Raw genomic sequence first — 6,390 nt, 5'->3', positions numbered from 1 at the left:
TTGGGGGCAGGAGGTGGAGCTGTTGAATATCTTCTCTGGAGGCTTGGGGTGAGCGTTCCTTTTCTCCAGGAGCGTTACCCCATGTCCCGCACCTGAGGCATAGCTTGCTAAGTAGGGGCTGATCACCCCTGTCCCTCGGTTCCTTGGTGTGGCCTCAAGATCATACTCCTTATATCTTTGGTTCTGGCAGAGAGGTTCTCACACAGGGTGCCAGGGTGGGAGATCTGGGGCCTGGTCGCTTCCCCAGCCGCAGAGGGCGGCCTCGGAAGTCTGGCAGCTACACCCACGAATGCTTTACCGGGAGTTGCTTCCGTCTCTCAACTTGCCCTTGGGCCTTGAGACCGAGGTGACCCAGCTGGGTGTGAACAAGCTAAGGCAAGCACGCATGCACGCAGGTTGCTGAGAGAGTGAGGAGAAGTTGCAGAACAGATGGCCTGGCCCGCAGCAGCTGCAGGGGCTGCCCAAGGCAGGCTTGGGTGCAGGCAGGCAGGCGCAGGCGCATGCGCAGGCGCAGGCAGGGGCCAGGTGGGGGTTGCTTCCTCCTCCTGGTGTTTGAGCCAGACCTTCCAGGCTGGAGGAGATGGGAGGGAAGGGTGCAGGGGAAATTAGACCAGACTGCTCAGGAAACCAATGCAATTTTCCAGCATCGTGGAAGGGTTAGCTGGACAATAGGGTATTTTTCCCCCCATTCGAAACTTTTTTTTCTTTTAAATAAAGAGAGAAGTCCAATCGCTTTTGGCGGAGTTGTTTTCCGACTTCATTTCTCAGCCATAGCTGAAGGCTTCTCATTCAATGTGACATGTGACTGCTTGGTGACCCTGGCCTGGTCTGCAGTTGTGCCAGGGGTCAGGCCAGGCCGTGTTCCCTGGGTCTGTGACCATCTCTTTCAAAAGAGTCCTACAGCGGGGTCGGTAGGAGCCTCTGCAGCATGCCTTAGCCGCTTGTCCCCCAAAAGAGAGCTGACTTAGAGGCTGGTGACTCTTCAATGTAGGCACAGAGGGGCTTCTATGTTGGAGCACGCCTTTAGTCCCAGCACTCAGAAGACAGAAGCAGGAGGACGCCTGTGAGTTTGAGACCAATCTGGTCTACATACCAAGTTCCGGGACAGCCAGAGCTATATCGGTGACACCCTATCTGGAAAAACAAAACCAAACAAATAAAAATGAATATAAATTGGGACCTCCAAAGTACTGAAGATGCTCCCACCCAGGCCCCCGACAGTGACCGAGAAGGCAAGGTTGCCCCCCCCCCGAATGCAAACGGCCCTTGTACTTTTTCATGGGATTGTTCTTGGGGGCTCTAAGAAGGAAAAAGGCCGGTCACTTCCAACCCTACTCCGTACAGATGATGAAGTTGTGGGGAACACAGGCAACTTTGGGGACAGCGGGGTAGTGCCGTATCAGAGGAGAGACAGCTGAGTGTGGGCAGGCGGAGCAGGGCCAGCTCTGGCTGGCTGGGGGGTGGGGTACGGGCAGGCCTGGACCTGACACCTGCTTGTCTGAGCCCACAGATAAGCTGGTGGCAGAAGCAGATGACGAATGAGGGCAGTGCTCTTACCTCAATAATTCACCTCCAGGCTGGAGAGGAGAATCTTCAGGCACCTGAGTAAACAGGGCATTTGAGAGTCACTTGGGAAGATGGAAGGAGAGGCACGATAGAAGAGCCCTCGACCCCATGTGAGAGGCTTGGATGTGTGAGCACGTGGGAGGAGCCTGGGGCCATGAACCTGGGCCTTAATCCTGGCTGTGATGTACTAGGCTCAGAAGCAGAGGAGAGAGGTGGGAAGGATGACCTCTGACCTTGTTTTACATCTTCAGCCCCCGCCCACTGACTGCCCTGGGTTTCGCATACACCGTCCTTAAGCTTAACTACCACTCACGCCAGCCCCAGGGCCTTGGCACATGCTGCGCCCTCCACCAGAACCACTTTACGCCTGATGGTACCTCCTTTAGCTGTGTCTCTGCCATTCCACGGACAGTATCTCCCCCCACCTTTTCTTTGTTTTTTTGTTTTTTGTTTTTTTGTTTTTTGTGTTTTGGAGCTGGGGACCAAACCCAGGGCCTTGTGCTTGCTAGGCAAGCACTCTACCACTGAGCCAAATCCCCAACCCCCCCACCTTTTCTTTTATTCCTTTCCTCTCTTTGTTTTGTTCCCTCCTTCTTTCCCTCCCTTTCTTCTTTTGAAGGTCTCTGTAGCTCAGGCTAGTTTGGAACTTACCGTGTAGCCCAGGCTGGCTTTGAACTAGTTACAGTAACCCTCTTTCTTTAAACTCCTGAATGTTGAGTCTAGGCACCAGCCACCATACCCTCCTCCTCCTCCTCCTCCTCCTCCTCCTCCTCCTCCTCTTCCCTTCCTCCTCCACCTCCCTCCTCCTCCTCCTCCTTCTTCTTCTTCTTTGTGTGTGTGTGTGTGTGTGTGTGTGTGTGTGTGTGTGTGTGTTTTGTTTTCTCAGACAGGGTTTCTTGGTGAAATGTAGAGGTTCATCTGCCTCTGCCTCCTGAGTGCTGGGATTACAGTTGTGCATTAAAAAAAAAAAGGGTATGGGGGCTGGAGAGGTGGCTCAGTGGTTAAGGGTACTGACTGCTCTTCCAGAGGTCCTGAGTTCAATTCCCAGCAACCACATGGTGACTCACACCCATCTGTAATGGGATCTGACGCCCTCTTCTGGTGTATATGAAGACAGCCACAATGTACTTATCTATAATAAATAAATAAATCTTTACAAAAAAAAGTTGTGCATCACCACCTCGGGGCTTCCACCTTGCTTTAGAGGGCTTGTGTGCCTCTTCACTCACTGTGCTTTCTCAAGCATTTACCTTTCTGTTTATCTACCACGCATGAGCTCTCGTTTGGTTCCCTTTGGGTGTCCTGGGCCTGGCACACAGTAAATGCTCAGTGAGTGTTTGCTGAATGAATAAATGAGCCACAAAGGAGACAGCTGAGCAAACGGGAACTGCTGGCTGTTAAGAGCACAGGACCAGGGAGTTCTCCATCTGTCTTCTCCCGTCCTGGCCCCTCCTGGGCCTTAGGGAGAGTGTGGTGGGAGAGTGTGTGCTCTACCAGGGAATCACAGTTTGTGCAGCTCCTAGAGCGGGATGCTGGGGGGGAGGTGTACCAGTGTCCAGGTAGAAATAGAAAGGATGGGTTTTCCCAGTGTCCTGCTCAGCTTTGGCCTGTCCCCAGGAGCCCCGTTGTTTCGCCCACTCCTTATACAATAGCTCAGCACATCACTTCTTTATCTTTTGGGTTGTGAGCAGCATTTCACTATGTATCCCTGGCTGGCCATGAACTGGCCGTTGATCTTCCTGCTCCTGCCTCCCTGCGTGCTTTACCCACTGAGCCACCTTCCCCCCACCCCCCAGTGTGCACCACCAGGCAAGACTGATGCTTTCTAAGAAGTCTCCCTGCCATGCAGGTTCTTTGGGGGAATCCTGTGTGAGCTCACAGTGAGGCCATGGCTGTCTGTGAGACAGGGAAAGCATCCAGCAAGGCCTGGCTATGCTGTACCCTGATCTCTACACCTGGTTTGCAGCGGTCTGGGAAGTAAGTATCTAATGTCTGAGGCCTCCCTAGCGGTGTGGTATTTGTTACATGTCCTGAAGGAGATGGAATCTCCAGTCTGGCTTTTTTCCCACCCAGTCGTCTTACATTCACAGAGAAGCAGGGACCTAGGCCCAGATAGAGCCGGGTTACAGCCCCTCTGCTTAGGTGTTTCTTGTCCTGCTCTGATCTCCAAGTCCTCAGATTCCTCACTCCTCACATTCCTCCTAGCCCCAGGCTCAGAGCCCATCTCCTGCCCCACGGCCGTACTTCAAAAGCCCAGGTTTGACCAGTTCCTCTTAGTGGAAAAGCCCTTTGAGGTCTCCCCATTGTTACCTCAAGGGTGAAGTCCAAGTGGATTATCCTGATGACTGTGCCTTGCACAACCTGTTCAACAGTACACAGTGGTCCTGAAGCTAACCTCATTATTATTATTATTATTGGCTTGTGTGCATGTAAATGTTTGCATACGTGCCTGGTTCCTTTGGAGGTCAGAAGAGGGTGTCAGATGCCCTGGAACTGGAGCTATACCTGGTCTTAACCTGCCATGTGGATACTGGGAATAAAACTTGGGTTATCTGGAAGAATAGGTAGAGCTTGTTGGAGAATGGCAGTGGACAGACGCCATTAATCCTAGCCCATGGGAGGCAAAGGCAGGTGGATCTCTGACTTAGAGGCTAGCCTGGTCTCCAGGACAGCCAGGACTACACGGAAAAACCCTATCTCAAAAACAAAAAAAATAACCTCCACCCCAAAGGAAAAGCTAGTGTTAATTGATGATCCATTCTTTAAAAAGAACAAACAAACAAACATTCCTTAGACATTCTTGATAGGTACAGAGGTCCTAGTGGCCCTGCATTTCTTTCATCTGCTCCTTGGCAAGCTTTATATGTAGCCATATTGAACATGACACATTTTCTTATGCAGCACATTGAACATGGCAAGTGTTTTCTCATGCAGTCACACTGAATGTAACACATTTTCATACCCCTGTTTCATACACACATTTGTTTACCTGCCGAAGAATGCTGGAAAGGTAGGGCTGGCATGGATCAGAAAGGCAGTTTCCCCACTGCTTACTATAACAGGACCCCAAGCCTCAGTTTCCAAATCTGAAGAATGGGCTCAAGTGTAAGAGTCACTCCACATTGTAGTGAACTCTGAGAAGTCCTTCCAGTAAAAGGTGATGCCTCACAGCTGGGCATGGTGGCTCATGCCTTTAATCCTAGCATGCAGAAGGCTGAGGCAGGGAGATTGCTGTGAGTTTCAGACCATCCTGGGCAGTAGACTGAGACCCTGTCTCCAAAAGGAAAGCAAAATGAAACAACAGGGAGGTGGCCCAGTGGGTAGAGCCCTCATTGCGCAGAATTGAAGATTAGAACTTGGATTCCCCCGACCTACATAAAGCCAGATGCAGTACACATCTGTAATCCCAACATGCCAATGGGGAGATGGGAAACAAAGGCAGGAGAATCTCAGGAAACTCATGGACACCTAGCCTGGTGTACACACAGTGAAGAACAGACAGACCCTGCCTCAAACAGGGTAGAAGGTGGGATGGGCACCTAAGATTTCCCTCTGAGCTCCACACATACACTGTAACATGCATGCGCCCATACATGTTTGCACTCACAAACATTAACAACAACAAAGAAACACACACACACACACACACACACACACACACACACAAATCCATGGGGGCTCAGAAGTTAACAGCACTGGCTGCTCTTCAAGATGACATGGGTTCAATTCCCAGCACTACACGGTGGCTCATAACTGTCTGTGACTCTGGGGGAGCTCTAGCGCCCTCTTCTGGCCTCTGTGGGCAATGCAAAATGCACACGGTGTGTTCAGGTGTTAATTTCTGCTCTGTTGGGGTCGGTCCCCTTCTCTGCTCAGGACTCAGGAGATAGCTCTGAATGTTCCAGAACCAGCTATGGTGCTGAGCAACTTTATTTTCACGAGGCACACGGGGAGGTGTGGAGGACTCTCCCACTCAGCCTAGAAGTGGGCACTACTAATTGGGAAAACTTTGCTAACATCCCGCAGACCCCAAGGGTGGAACGGAGCCTGATCTCATGCTGGGAGGGCTGGTCCTGGCCTGTACCACTGGCCTAGCACCCCCTACTCTGAGTCTGATTTGCTTTTCCTGCCTTGAAATCACAATCCCTCAGGTCCGACCTTGGCCAATGACAATGATGCTGTAGGCTGATGGCGAGCGGGCAGGGATAAACACTTGATTCACACTGAGCTACAGTGGGCTGCTTCTGTGAGCTTCCCCTTGCATGCCATGGAATGGTCTCCGAAGGAGGCAGGCGGGCCGGATCGAGAGCAACAAATGGTTTATGCAGGGCTGGCAGGGTGTGGGAGGAAAAAGGCCCAGCGTCTTTAACCAGCTGGGAAAGCTGCCTCTTGGCATTCTTGACTCTCTGCTGCCCCCTAGTGGTTGTAAGGTTGGTGATGCCGTACGGTGTGGGCTGGAGGACCCAGTAAGACTGGAGCTGGGCAGAGATACACTTCTACTGTAGCAACAGGGTCTCTTTCCCTATCCACCAGATGTGGGTTCCTTGAGCAGTGCCAGGCAGCTGTTGCTTACCAAGAAACTGAAAGCAAAGATTGCCTTCATTTGCAATGGGTGGGCGAGGAGGGATTAGACACGAAGAATGTGAACGTTGCCAAGTCTTTTCTGATCACAGGGGACAAGGGTCTTCTTCTGAGCTTGCCCAGCAGGCCACAGCCAAAGCCAGCCTTCAGAATCCTGACTCAACATCACAGAATAATTGATAAAGCTAGACAAGAGTCCAGGGACCTTCCTATCGTGCTCTTGGGGAAAAGAGTCTGAGACCT

The sequence above is a fragment of the Rattus rattus genome, chromosome 9, assembly GCF_011064425.1.
Source record: "Rattus rattus isolate New Zealand chromosome 9, Rrattus_CSIRO_v1, whole genome shotgun sequence".
Lineage (NCBI taxonomy): Eukaryota > Metazoa > Chordata > Mammalia > Rodentia > Muridae > Rattus > Rattus rattus.
Note: the sequence above shows the minus strand (reverse complement) of the source record.